Raw genomic sequence first — 15,830 nt, forward strand, 5'->3', positions numbered from 1 at the left:
TCTTGCACACGTGTTACCACTCCACTATGTCTCCCTGTCATGGCTTTTACAACATCAGTACAGACACCAACACATCTTGACCACCAAAGTCCATTAGATGTCACAAAGCTGTCCAGTACTTTAAAAATATCCTCTCCTGTTGTCCTGGTTTCCAGTGGTTTGCGGAAGAGATTGTCTTCCTTAATTGACCCCATAAACGTAACGGACATATACCAGGAACAGTGCCAGGCAGTTGGCATACCCCAGTTTGGGAATGGCTGTGCTAGGGGAAACAAGTAATGACAGTAAGTAGTGTGTGTGAGTGTGTGTGTTTAGCAGCAGGAGTGATAAGAGAACAGAGTACAACAGGAACTTCCTGCTGGGACAACAGTCATGCTCCCTCCAGCCTGCGACCTGGCTCTCACACACACACACACACACACACACACACACACACACACACACACACACACACACACACACACACTTGGCCTGCCTGTTAGGATGGTGGGCCAGAGAGAGAAATTGCTAAATCATAATTTCTAAATCATGCTGAGCCCAGTATTCCTGTCTCCTCAGCACCTCTTTAAAACTAGCTGATAAAAGGACATTTCCTGCACAAAGAGAGTCCCGGTGACAGTCAGCTGTTCTCCTATATCAACTAGAAGCCCTGGTGACAGAGTCAGCTGTTCTCCTATATCAACTAGAAGCCCTGGTGACAGAGTCAGCTGTTCTCCTATATCAACTAGAAGCCCTGGTGACAGAGTCAGCTGTTCTCCTATATCAACTACAGAAGCCCCGGTGACAGAGTCAGCTGTTCTCCTATATCAACTAGAAGCCCCGGTGACAGAGTCAGCTGTTCTCCTATATCAACTACAGAAGCCCCGGTGACAGAGTCAGCTGTTCTCCTACATCAACTAGAAGCCCAGGTGACAGAGTCAGCTATTCTCCTATATCAACTCCTCCCAGACAGACTGGGGCCTCACTGTCTGGGCCCACATGAGAACAAGAACTCCTCTTCTCTACTGTACCCGACCAAGAGGAGAGCAGCAACCGTGTCTGTATTGAGGCGATGTGAGGGTAGGTTTGGACTTTAAGGGGAGTGGGATCTGCGCTACTGTATCTGTACTGTCCATGACCCACGCGGCCGGTTACGAACCCAGAGTCTCTGGTGGCCCAGCTGGCGCTGCAGTACAGCGCCCTTAACCACTGCGCCACCCAGCGCCCTCGAATTCATTATTTCCAACCCATCTACACACAATACCTGATCATGAGAACATGATTTTAGACATTTTTGCACATTTATTGAAAATTAAATACAGAAATCTCTCATTTACATAAAGAATTCACACCAGAGTCAATAGTTTCTAGAAGCATCTTTGGCAGCTAACAGCCAGCTAACATTAGCTAGTTAAACAACAATGAACAAAGCACCCACAATGCCACAGTGCTGGGAGCTAACCAACCATGTTCAATGTTACCTAGCTAACATTAGGCTCTAACTAGAGCAGCAAAACGGCTCTGGGAAACGAATTATAACATCAGGTAGGGAGCCAGCCAGCTAACGTTACCTAGCTAACAGTACACTTTGGCTTGAAATGAAACCACTTTCTGTCAAAATTAGAAACGTGTAATATCTGAAAGTCCAGCATTAGCTAGCTACATTATCTTACCTGTAGACATCAACATGCATCAAGGACGCGTCTCCCTGTCAGGAATGCCATGCCACGGATGCCCTTAGTTTGAAGATGTAATCCAGAGACCGGTGTTTCCTCCATCTCCTTAGCTATCATACTCCAATTCCACTGATTTCAAAACTCAGTCCTCCAGAAAGTGGAGAACAACACTTATGCAGGTCCACTACAAAATATATATATATTTTTTAAAGACACGTTCGACAGCATTACCAACACAGACTGACGAGTTCAAATAGACAGAAGCCTTCAATATGGCAGACCAATCCGAACTCCTCTCTCGGCATGTCCAGCCCACTCACTATCTCAGCCAATCAAGACGAGTGGGAAGGTTGCTCTTGGTCTATGGCTTAACCAACAAGGATAGTAATTTAACAATGTTATTCGTATTGACAGATGGCATGCAAGTTTGTTAAGGCACATGAAAGTTCACATGTTCAAGAAAGCATTTCTGCCAAAAAAAACACATTTTGATTAAAAAAATATTTTTTTTACATTCAAGTGGCTCTCTTGTGAAGTCGTGACTTGCGACATACGCCTAGTTTCCTGAATCGGGTCACATTTAATTTGTTTGTGGCGATGAGGGACACGAGAGGCATTGTACAAAACAAAGTAATCAGCGATTGGATCGTCCTTAACCAATCAGAGTATCAAAGCCAATGGCACATTTTTCAACTGCCAGTTTACCCATTTGTGTTCTGGTTCTGACCCATGTCATTAGTTTCTGGACCAATCAGACGGCCCGAATGTGTTTGCATGAGTCGGTGAAGGGCTGGGGAGGTTCTCAGATCCAGACTCATTGAGGAGAAGAAACTAACGTCCGTGGGCGTGGCTTCGCGTTTGGCTGGTTATCATGTTGAACAGAGCTTTAATGTAGGAATGGGAGATATATCATTTAATCAGGGTATTTCAAAAATACTTACGGAATGATTTTAAACACTTAAAAAAATATGTCAAGATCAAACTTCATGGTTACAGAAGAGACATTCAATCATTTCCTGGATCAAGATCCCTTTTGGCTACATTGTTTTGTGGGTCCATTTCTCTCTCCAAAAACATACAATTTAATAGTGCCCATTGTGTGCACTTCCAGTAATACAGAGGTGTCCTCCCACCATGTTATCATGTTGAACAGAGAGCTTCAGGGTGTGGATGGAGGTGTCCCTCCCACCATGTTATCATGTTGAACAGAGAGAGCTTCAGGGTGTGGATGGAGGTGTCCTCCCACCATGTTATCATGTTGAACAGAGAGAGCTTCAGGGTGTGGATGGAGGTGTCCCTCCCACCATGGTATCATGTTGAACAGAGAGCTTCAGGGTGTGGATGGAGGTGTCCTCCCACCATGTTGAACAGAGAGCTTCAGGGTGTGGATGGAGGTGTCCTCCCACCATGTTGAACAGAGAGCTTCAGGGTGTGGATGGAGGTGTCCCTCCCACCATGTTATCATGTTGAACAGAGAGAGCTTCAGGGTGTGGATGGAGGTGTCCCTCCCACCATGTTACCATGTTGAACAGAGAGAGCTTCAGGGTGTGGATGGAGGTGTCCTCCCACCATGTTACCATGTTGAACAGAGAGAGCTTCAGGGTGTGGATGGAGGTGTCCTCCCACCATGTTGAACAGAGAGCTTCAGGGTGTGGATGGAGGTGTCCTCCCACCATGTTGAACAGAGAGCTTCAGGGTGTGGATGGAGGTGTCCCTCCCACCATGTTATCATGTTGAACAGAGAGAGCTTCAGGGTGTGGATGGAGGTGTCCCTCCCACCATGGTATCATGTTGAACAGAGAGCTTCAGGGTGTGGATGGAGGTGTCCTCCCACCATGTTGAACAGAGAGCTTCAGGGTGTGGATGGAGGTGTCCTCCCACCATGTTATCATGTTGAACAGAGAGAGCTTAAGGGTGTGGATGGAGGTGTCCCTCCCACCATGTTATCATGTTGAACAGAGAGAGCTTCAGGGTGTGGATGGAGGTGTCCTCCCACCATGTTATCATGTTGAACAGAGAGAGCTTCAGGGTGTGGATGGAGGTGTCCTCCCACCATGTTGAACAGAGAGCTTCAGGGTGTGGATGGAGGTGTCCCTCCCACCATGTTATCATGTTGAACAGAGAGAGCTCCAGGGTGTGGATGGAGGTGTCCTCCCACCATGTTATCATGTTGAACAGAGAGAGCTTCAGGGTGTGGATGGAGGTGTCCTCCCACCATGTTGAACAGAGAGCTTCAGGGTGTGGATGGAGGTGTCCTCCCACCATGTTGAACAGAGAGAGCTTCAGGGTGTGGATGGAGGTGTCCTCCCACCATGTTGAACAGAGAGCTTCAGGGTGTGGATGGAGGTGTCCCTCCCACCATGTTATCATGTTGAACAGAGAGAGCTTCAGGGTGTGGATGGAGGTGTCCCTCCCACCATGTTACCATGTTGAACAGAGAGAGCTTCAGGGTGTGGATGGAGGTGTCCTCCCACCATGTTGAACAGAGAGAGCTTCAGGGTGTGGATGGAGGTGTCCTCCCACCATGTTATCATGTTGAACAGAGAGAGCTTCAGGGTGTGGATGGAGGTGTCCTCCCACCATGTTGAACAGAGAGCTTCAGGGTGTGGATGGAGGTGTCCTCCCACCATGTTGAACAGAGAGAGCTTCAGGGTGTGGATGGAGGTGTCCTCCCACCATGTTATCATGTTGAACAGAGAGAGCTTCAGGGTGTGGATGGAGGTGTCCTCCCACCATGTTGAACAGAGAGAGCTTCAGGGTGTGGATGGAGGTGTCCTCCCACCATGTTATCATGTTGAACAGAGAGAGCTTCAGAGTGTGGATGGAGGTGTCCTCCCACCATGTTGAACAGAGAGAGCTTCAGGGTGTGGATGGAGGTGTCCCTCCCACCATGTTATCATGTTGAACAGAGAGAGCTTCAGGGTGTGGATGGAGGTGTCCCTCCCACCATGTTACCATGTTGAACAGAGAGAGCTTCAGGGTGTGGATGGAGGTGTCCCTCCCACCATGTTACCATGTTGAACAGAGAGAGCTTCAGGGTGTGGATGGAGGTGTCCCTCCCACCATGTTATCATGTTGAACAGAGAGAGCTTCAGGGTGTGGATGGAGGTGTCCTCCCACCATGTTGAACAGAGAGAGCTTCAGGGTGTGGATGGAGGTGTCCAGCTATGACAGGTGCACACACACCAGCTATGACAGGTGCACACACAACAGGTATCAGCTATGACAGGAACACACACACACCAGCTATGACAGGTGCACGCGCGCACACACACAACAGGTATCAGCTATGACAGGTACGTACACACACACACACACACACACACATCAGCTATGACAGGTACACACACCAGCTATGACAGGTGCACGCGCGCACACACACAACAGGTATCAGCTATGACAGGTACGTACACACACACACACACACACACACACACATCAGCTATGACAGGTACACACACACACACACACACACACACACACACACATCAGCTATGACAGGTACACACACACACAAACCAGCTATGACAGGTACACACACATCAGGTATCAGCTATGACAGGTACGTACACACACATCAGCTATGACAGGTACGTACACACACATCAGCTATGACAGGTACACACACCAGCTATGACAGGTACACACACCAGCTATGACAGGTACACACACACACACACACCAGCTATGACAGGTACACACACATCAGGTATCAGCTATGACAGGTACACACATCAGGTATCAGCTATGACAGGTATCACGTCAGGTATCAGGGACGACCTTTGTCCCTCTGTGACCTACACAGGGTAAAGTACAAGCCTGCAATTCATTCCTCCAACTACAATGTTACCGAATCACACACAAGTAATTCCTCCCTATCAGTCCTTGACCTTGGAGAGAATTGATAAGGAAGAGGGCCCTGCTCCCTCCAGACAGTACAGCCCAGTGGAGAGAGCTGAATTCTAGTCAATATAGAAATATAGGACAGACAGCTCTTTCCAAATGATGTAATTCAGAGGTCTATTGAGCCAGTTGGAGACAGAGTGATGACGCAGTGATTATATTTGCTTTGAGAAGTCTAAAATTGTGTGAATGCTGATTCTCATCCTGACAGACAAGTATAAGTGTGTCACCATGGTAACACATGAGCGCAAGCAACCTGTGCAAAGCAGGAACTGAAGAACGTCAAAACGAGTTCTTTGATTTCAGAAAACCCATTATGAGGTAGTTGTGATGAAAACTGGGTCAGCACTAGGGTTTTCCATTAGCCGGCTTTTGTCCGTTGTGGTTGTTGTTGTTGTTGAAAAGCCAATAAATACAATTTGGCTCCTGTCAATTGTCTGGGTGAAGAAAAAAAAAAAAAAAAAAAAAGTGTCATTGTGAATTTGTTCAGACAAAGACAGACAGACACGGCCAGGCCGAGCCGTGTGTCTCGTTACGTGAGCTGTTGGTAACGGAACGAACGTCAAGGCACAATGCAATGTTTCTTAAAACTTCAAATTTAGTTCAGGATCCTTATATATCTGCCTTCGCTAAGTGTTGATATCAGTTGTCAGGAGTCTCTACTTTGTGTATAACGTTGTATATTTTAATGTATTCCGAACCCTTCTCCATCTGGTTGACAAGAAATCAAAGCCATCGCACATTCCTAATTTTAGGATGGAACATTTTACACGGAAAAATATCATCTTGTCCCACAACAGCAGAACAACAGAACGAATCTGTTTACCAGGTCACGGACTGAATGATTGGAGTGAACCAATCAGAACAGCAGAACACCAGCAGGACAAATCTGTTTACCAGGTCACGGACTGAATGATTGGAGTGAACCAATCAGAACAGCAGAACACCAGCAGGACAAATCTGTTTACCAGGTCACGGACTGAATGATTGGAGTGAACCAATCAGAACAGCAGAACACCAGCAGGACAAATCTTTTTACCAGGTCACGGACTGAATGATTGGAGTGAACCAATCAGAACAGCAGAACACCAGCAGGACAAATCTGTTTACCAGGTCACGGACTGAATGATTGGAGTGAACCAATCAGAACAGCAGAACACCAGCAGGACAAATCTGTTTACCAGGTCACGGACTGAATGATTGGAGTGAACCAATCAGAACAGCAGCAGGACAAATCTGTTTACCAGGTCATGGACTGAATGATTGGAGTGAACCAATCAGAACACCAGCAGGACAAATCTGTTTACCAGGTCATGGACTGAATGATTGGAGTGAACCAATCAGAACAGCAGCAGGACAAATCTGTTTACCAGGTCATGGACTGAATGATTGGATTGAACCAATCAGAACAACAGCAGAACGAATCTGTTTACCAGGTCACGGACTGAATGATTGGAGTGAACCAATCAGAACACCAGCAGGACAAATCTGTTTACCAGGTCATGGACTGAATGATTGGATTGAACCAATCAGAACAACAGCAGAACGAATCTGTTTACCAGGTCACGGACTGAATGATTGGAGTGAACCAATCAGAACACCAGCAGGACAAATCTGTTTACCAGGTCACGGACTGAATGATTGGAGTGAACCAATCAGAACACCAGCAGGACAAATCTGTTTACCAGGACATGGACTGAATGATTGGAGTGAACCAATCAGAACACCAGCAGGACAAATCTGTTTACCAGGTCATGGACTGAATGATTGGAGTGAACCAATCAGAACACCAGCAGGACAAATCTGTTTACCAGGTCATGGACTGAATGATTGGAGTGAACCAATCAGAACAGCAGCAGGACGAATCCCACTGCTGTGCTACTCCCTGGTCATCAGACTGGAGTGATTAAATAAACCATCAACTCTGAATGCACAGTCATAGTACAGCCAGCTAGCATGCACAGCCGCCCTGCTAGCCACAGCCGCCCTGCTAGCCACAGCCGCTCTGCTAGCCACAGCCGCCCTGCTAGCCACAGCCGCCCTGCTAGCCACAGCCGCCCTGCTAGCCACAGCCGCCCTGCTAGCCACAGCCGCCCTGCTAGCCACAGCCGCCCTGCTAGCCACAGCCGCCCTGCTAGCCACAGCCGCCCTGCTAGCCACAGCCGCCCTGCTAGCCACAGCCGCCCTGCTTGCCACAGCCGCCCTGCTTGCCACAGCCGCCCTGCTTGCCACAGCCGCCCTGCTAGCCACAGCCGCCCTGCTTGCCACAGCCGCCCTGCTTGCCACAGCCGCCCTGCTTGCCACAGCCGCCCTGCTAGCCACAGCCGCCCTGCTAGCCACAGCCGCCCTGCTAGCCACAGCCGCCCTGCTAGCCACAGCCGCCCTGCTAGCCACAGCCGCCCTGCTAGCCACAGCCGCCCTGCTAGCCACAGCCGCCCTGCTAGCCACAGCCGCCCTGCTTGCCACAGCCGCCCTGCTTGCCACAGCCGCCCTGCTTGCCACAGCCGCCCTGCTTGCCACAGCCGTCCTGTCTTATCTGTCTGTCTACAGGTACTGTATGACTGATCAGTCAGTCACATGGACGGATGGTTGCTAGGTGAGGAGAAGGCCTCCAGAGATCCAACACAAACACACACCGACCGAGCAGGAGCTAAGGGCTCTATTCCATCCGAATGGCTGAAGCGTATCAGATTTCGCGTTAGAAATGTAACGGTAACTTACGATTAAGCCGACATGTGCAACGTTTACCGTGAATGCCGTCTCCGACCGACGTGGGAACATTTACTTTCAAAATGGGCTTTAGCGCCGAATTTACACGACAGACAGTTCCAAATAGCACCCATTTACATTTACATTTAAGTCATTTGGCAGACGCTCTTATCCAGAGCGACTTACAAATTGGTGAATTCGCCTTATGACATCCAGTGGAACAGCCACTTTACAATAGTGGATCTAAATCATTTAAGGGGGGGGGGGGGGTAAGAAGGATTACTTTATCCTATCCTAGGTATTCCTTAAAGAGGTGGGGCACCCTATTCCCTATTTAGTACTCTACTATAGACCAGCACCCTATTCCCTATTTAGTACTCTACTATAGACCAGCACCCTATTCCCTATTTAGTACTCTACTATAGACCAGCACCCTATTCCCTATTTAGTACTCTACTATAGACCAGCACCCTATTCCCTATTTAGTACTCTACTATAGACCAGCACCCTATTCCCTATTTAGTACTCTACTATAGACCAGCACCCTATTCCCTATTTAGTACTCTACTATAGACCAGCACCCAATTCCCCATTTAGTACACTACTATAGACCAGCACCCTATTCCCCATTTAGTACACTACTATAGACCAGCACCCTATTCCCCATTTAGTACACTACTATAGACCAGCACCCAATTCCCCATTTAGTACACTACTATAGACCAGCACCCTATTCCCCATTTAGTACACTACTATAGACCAGCACCCTATTCCCTATTTAGTACACTACTATAGACCAGCACCCTATTCCCCATTTAGTACACTACTATAGACCAGCACCCTATTCCCCATTTAGTACACTACTATAGACCAGCACCCTATTCCCTATTTAGTACACTACTATAGACCAGCACCCTATTCCCTATTTAGTACACTACTATAGACCAGCACCCTATTCCCTATTTAGTACTCTACTATAGACCAGCACCCTATTCCCTATTTAGTACACTACTATAGACCAGCACCCTATTCCTTATTTAGTACACTACTATAGACCAAGCACCCTATTCCCCATTTAGTACACTACTATAGACCAGCACCCTATTCCCTATTTAGTACACTACTATAGACCAGCACCCTATTCCCTATTTAGTACACTACTATAGACCAGCACCCTATTCCCTATTTAGTACACTACTATAGACCAGCACCCTATTCCCTATTTAGTACACTACTTTTGACCAGGGCCCTATTCCCTATTTAGTACACTACTTTTGACCAGGGCCTGGTTAAAAGTAGTTAACTATGTAGAGATGCAGTCACAGACTTAGTACCGGGCCGACATTCTTGCTCCTCGGTCATTCTTGCTCCTCGGTCATTCTTGCTCCTCGGTCATTCTTGCTCCTCGGTCATTCTTGCTCCTCGGTCATAGCCAAGGTATTTTTGTTGTTGATACAAAGCATTTTCACAGTCATCCTCCGGAGGTTGAAAAGATATGAGCTCCAAACATGCACAAAGACGGTGTTATCAAGTTTGTCGTTGCTCTGAAAAAGCCCAGCCGAAAAAGGGAGTGCCAGGAGAGAGCAGAGGGCCTCATTGCTGCTAACGAGAACATCATATTGACCAACAACAACAACAAACTGGATGATTTCAGCAGCAAAAATCAATAGGAGTCATGAGGTTAGAGGATACTAATGACAACAGACTAACCAACCAATCAATAGGAGTCATGTGGTTAGAGGATACTAATGACAACAGACTAACCAATCAATCAATAGGAGTCATGTGGTTAGAGGATACTAATGACAACAGACTAACCAATCAATCAATAGGAGTCATGAGGTTAGAGGACACTAATGACAACAGACTAACCAATCAATCAATAGGAGTCATGAGGTTAGAGGATACTAATGACAACAGACTAACCAACCAATCAATAGGAGTCATGTGGTTAGAGGACACTAATGACAACAGACTAACCAATCAATCAATAGGAGTCATGTGGTTAGAGGATACTAATGACAACAGAAACCAACCAATCAATAGGAGTCATGAGGTTAGAGGATACTAATGACAACACACATTTGTTTTGGTCATTTCCTTCCCCTAATGGAAACACACAAACCAATCAACAGCCCATGTTTGTTTTACTAGCGGGCAATCAAACTGCATTCACAGAAAAAAGAAGAAAAAAAAACTTCAGCTTGAATTAATCTGCTGGGAGTGATTGTTGAAATCACTTCATAGCAGAAGAATAGGAAACAGCCATGATGGGTTGTAGAAAGACTTCATGGTGAATGTTGACAGTTATTCAGACACCATCCCATAACCTAATATCTGTGGGAAATGTTTCCAGGAAGGAGGAAAGGGAGACAGGAGGTGGATAAGTGGCTGTGTGTGTGTCAGTCTGATCACATTCCTCGCCATTGTATTTGACGTGAATAACACTGAGAATCTCAACGAGGACGGATTTGAAGAGTCAACAGAACAGGGGCTGTTGGGATTGTGACACACAATCTGACGATGACTAAAATGGGATATTACGCATGTCGGCCAAGTGTTGAGTTTCACTCCCTGCCCGCCGAGAAGAGTCTGACTGTGACCCACATCCTGTCCAAAACCAGTGAAGAAGAGTCCAGGGAAACCCTACCACCTCTTCTCTTGAAGACTTCCTTGTCGGATTTTAGCTAAGCTTAACCCTTTTCCTAACCTTAAATGTCATTCTCCTAACCCACTACGTTGGTTCTCCTAACCCGCTACACCGTACCCAAACCAGGCCACCCGCAATGGTGTGCAAATTGATTTAGTCCCACACCAAACGTGATCAAGACACACAGGTTAAAATATTAAAACAAACTCTGAACCAATTATATTAATTTGGGGACAGGTCGAAAAGCATTAAACATTTATGGGAATTTAGCTTGCAGTTGCTAGCTAATTTGTCGTATTCAGCTAGCTTGCAGTTGCTAGCTAATTTGTCCTATTAAGCGAGCTTGCTGTTTCTAGCTAATTTGTCCTGGGATATAAACATAGAGTTGTTCTTTTACCTGAAATGCACTTTTACCTGAAATACTCCTCTACTCTGACAATTAATCCACACATAAAAACAGTCAACCAAATAATTTCTAGTCATCTCTCCACCTTCCAGGCTTTTTCTTCTTTGGATTTATATGGTGATTTTCATAAAGTTGTATAACCACCACTGACCTCTGTTCGTCTTTCAGTCACGCACATGGGTATAACCAATGAGGAGACGGCACGTGGGTATCTGCTTCAATAAACCAATGAGAAGATGGGAGAGACAGGACTTACAACGTGATCTGCTTCAGAAATAGAACTGACTTCTATTTTAGTCCTTGACAACGCAGACGCTCGCGAGCAGTGTGGGTGCAATAATTGAATAACATGCATGTCTAAATATATTCTGCAGTGCACGCGAGCGGTGTTGTCAGCATGTTAGTTCTCCTATCAGCTAGGAGCCAATAGAAGAGGGGATGGGTTCTTCTCTGGGCAGTTCTTCCCTGGTCTTGCCCAGAGGACGCGAGTTGCAGGCAAGACCATATTGTGCACACCCGGCCACCTCTACTTGGCATCGAGGCAAGTGTATGTCAGCTTGCCGGGTGTTGGAAAATCAACTCCGACACTGTTAGTGATGGGAAACCGAGGCTTTCTGAAGCCTCTGGGGCATTCACCACATTGTGCTGAAAAACAATTAATTACTCTGAGATTTTAACACAAATGTCCATTCGTGACATCTGCAGGTCATCAATGAAAAGCAGCGTTTGAGATTCATATATTTGTTTTTTCCTCAATATTCATCAAATCTCCGTGGGGCAGCGGCTAGTCGCAGGTCTTCAGAACCTACTATCAGATTTTTATTTATTTAACCGGGTAGGCTAGTTGAGAACAAGTTCTCATTTACAACTGCGACCAAGATGAAGCAAAGCAGTGCGACAAACAACAACAGAGTTACACATGGAATAAACAAAACAGACTTTATCTATTGTATTATTGACTATATACAATGTGTGCAAAAAACTATGTACAGTGAGTGCAAATGAGGTAGGATAAGGGAGGTAAGGCAATAAATAGGCCATAGTGGCGAGATTATTACACTATAGCAATTAAACACTGGAATGGTAAATGTGCAGAAGATACTTGCGCAAGTAGAGATACTGGGGGTGCAAAGGAGCAAAATAAATTAAATAAATAACAGTATGGGGATGAGGTAGTTGGATGGGCTATTTACAGATGAGCTATGTACAGGTGCAGTGATCTGTGAGCAGGTACCATACAGGTTGACCAGTCGCAGGTCTTAATGTCTTATATTGAGATACCATACAGGTTGACCAGTCGCAGGTATTAATGTCTTATATTGAGGTACCATACAGGTTGACCAGTCGCAGGTCTTACTGTCTTATTATCAGTTACCATACAGGTTGACCAGTCGCAGGTCTTAATGTCTTATATTGAGATACCATACAGGTTGACCAGTCGCAGGTCTTAATGTCTTATATTGAGATACCATACAGGTTGACCAGTCGCAGGTCTTAATGTCTTATATTGAGGTACCATACAGGTTGACCAGTCGCAGGTCTTAATGTCTTATATTGAGGTACCATACAGGTTGACCAGTCGCAGGTCTTAATGTCTTATATTGAGATACCATACAGGTTGACCAGTCGCAGGTCTTATTATTAGTTACCATACAGGTTGACCAGTCGCAGGTCTTACTGTCTTATTATCAGTTACCATACAGGTTGACCAGTCGCAGGTCTTAATGTCTTATATTGAGATACCATACAGGTTGACCAGTCGCAGGTCTTATTGTCTTATATTGAGGTACCATACAGGTTGACCAGTCGCAGGTCTTAATGTCTTATATTGAGGTACCATACAGGTTGACCAGTCGCAGGTCTTACTGTCTTATTATCAGTTACCATACAGGTTCGCACCATCCATTATGCTTTGAATACACTTTTTTGTTGTTGCTGTCAAACACTTAATCTATGGCATTTTGAGAACACCAATGTCTGGTCCCAGACTCTACCTGCTGAACGACCCATTCAGGTGACTCTACTTGAAAAACACTCCTACCTACATGGTCAGTAAAGTGTCTAATAAGAGGTCCATGTTTGAAAACAACTAAAAAGCAGAACACCAACCATTACCGTGAAGAAAAAAAATAATACTTCAACTCTGTTAACTGACAGGTTATCTAACTTAGTTTAGGTAGAGTTAATGATCTAATTGAGAACCGAGTTAGCTAGTTATTAACGAACGTTATTCAAGACTCCTTTGGGAACTAACGTTTCAATATCTCTACGGTAGTTAAGGTTTGAGGCCATATTATGTTATACGTTTCACTTTTTTTTAAACTAGCTCAAAACATCAAGTGATAGCTAACGTTGTGTATAAAACATCATTTAACTAGCTAGTTACTCGGGACAGTAGCCAGATAACTAGACAAGTTTTTTTTTTTAACGACGTCGTTAGAAAAGGCGATAACGTCGGTTAGAACCGAGCCGTACCGCTAGTTAACACTTACCTGGCTAGCTAGTTAACGTGACCTGGCTAACTAGTTAACCCTTATCGCTAGTTAACGTTACCTGGCTAACTAGTTACCACTAGTCGACGTTAGCTAGCTAGCTTCTAGAGTCGTTATAACACTTTTCCACAGGGACGTTAAATTGGCCTTATTAGCTGGTAAAAGCAACATTAAATATATAGTTCGACCGACTGCTAGTTAATAGTATAGCTCACCAGTCTGCGTTAGCGTGTAGCTCATTCGGTTCATTAAATACCACAGCTAGCTAGTTAGCATTTGCTGGATAGCTAGCTAGCGTTAGGAGCAATGAACCCCAGTCAAAACATATATTTTTCATAGTAAGCGCACCCGACGAAAGCATTAATAAGTAGCTATCATTTCAAAATCCCTAATTTGTGTCTCTCTCTCTCTCCTTACCTGTGATCAGGGCCCCGATCCAAAAGTCCGTCAATTTCAAATCTCTCGAACTCGGGACGATTTAAATTCCCAGAGAAGTGTTGGAAATGAACTCTATCCTCCTGCTGCTACTGCTGTTCCTCCTACAACTGCTGTTCCTCCTACAACTGCTGTTCCTCCTGCTGCTACTGCTGTTCCTCCTGTTCCTCCTGCTGCTACTGCTGTTCCTCCTACAACTGCTGTTCCTCCTGCTGCTACTGCTGTTCCTCCTGCTCCTCCTGTTCCTGCTGCTGTTCACCAGTCCAGTTTCACCTGCCAGTCCACTCGCCCATAGCAACGGGCGTCCCTCCCTGTCCTAATCCATTGGTCAACGTCTGCAAGTATAAAAGGTGAAATTGAAGGTGTTCGATTGGAGTGAAAAAAATCTAAGCGATAGACAGATGAACGTGGCGGGACTTTACAACCGGTTACTTTTGTGGTGTATGGTGTGCAATTTGGAAAATACACCCGTCTATAAAAATGTGATTCCAATAAGATTTTTTTTGATAGAATAGAGCTCATTTGAAAAGACTGACTCATGATGGTCAGGTGGGTCCTTAACCTGCATAGACTGACTCATGATGGTCAGGTGGGTCCTTAACCTGCATAGACTGACACGTGATGGTCAGGTGGGTCCTTAACCTGCATAGACTGACTCGTGATGGTCAGGTGGGTCCTTAACCTGCATAGACTGACTCATGATGGTCAGGTGGGTCCTTAACCTGCATAGACTGACTCATGATGGTCAGGTGGGTCCTTAACCTGCATAGACTGACTCATGATGGTCAGGTGGGTCCTTAACCTGCATAGACTGACTCATGATGGTCAGGTGGGTCCTTAACCTGCATAGACTGACTCATGATGGTCAGGTGGGTCCTTAACCTGCATAGACTGACTCATGATGGTCAGGTGGGTCCTTAACCTGCATAGACTGACTCATGATGGTCAGGTGGGTCCTTAACCTGCATAGACTGACTCGTGATGGTCAGGTGGGTCCTTAACCTGCATAGACTGACTCGTGATGGTCAGGTGGGTCCTTAACCTGCATAGACTGACTCGTGATGGTCAGGTGGGTCCTTAACCTGCATAGACTGACTCGTGATGGTCAGGTGGGTCCTTAACCTGCATAGACTGACTCATGATGGTCAGGTGGGTCCTTAACCTGCATAGACTGACTCATGATGGTCAGGTGGGTCCTTCACCTGCATAGACTGACTCATGATGGTCAGGTGGGTCCTTAACCTGCATAGACTGACACGTGATGGTCAGGTGGGTCCTTAACCTGCATAGACTGACTCATGATGGTCAGGTGGGTCCTTAACCTGCATAGACTGACTCATGATGGTCAGGTGGGTCCTTAACCTGCATAGACTGACTCATGATGGTCAGGTGGGTCCTTAACCTGCATAGACTGACTCATGATGGTCAGGTGGGTCCTTAACCTGCATAGACTGACTCATGATGGTCAGGTGGGTCCTTAACCTGCATAGACTGACTCATGATGGTCAGGTGGGTCCTTAACCTGCATAGACTGACTCATGATGGTCAGGTGGGTCCTTAACCTGCATAGACTGACTCGT

General features: G+C 46.0%; 1 protein-coding gene across 1 annotated transcript in view; it reads right to left on the reverse strand.

The window, feature by feature from the left end:
* Window positions 1–14,534, reverse strand: part of LOC135526866 (protein numb homolog) — a 64,071-nt gene extending 49,537 nt beyond the window's left edge. Inside the window, 1 exon segment of the mRNA XM_064955536.1 lies at window positions 14,233–14,534. The gene's annotated coding sequence lies outside the window, so the exon portion shown is untranslated.
* Window positions 14,535–15,830: the final 1,296 nt, after the last annotated feature.

This window comes from Oncorhynchus masou, chromosome 32, assembly GCF_036934945.1.
Source record: "Oncorhynchus masou masou isolate Uvic2021 chromosome 32, UVic_Omas_1.1, whole genome shotgun sequence".
In the NCBI taxonomy this organism is placed as follows: domain Eukaryota; kingdom Metazoa; phylum Chordata; class Actinopteri; order Salmoniformes; family Salmonidae; genus Oncorhynchus; species Oncorhynchus masou.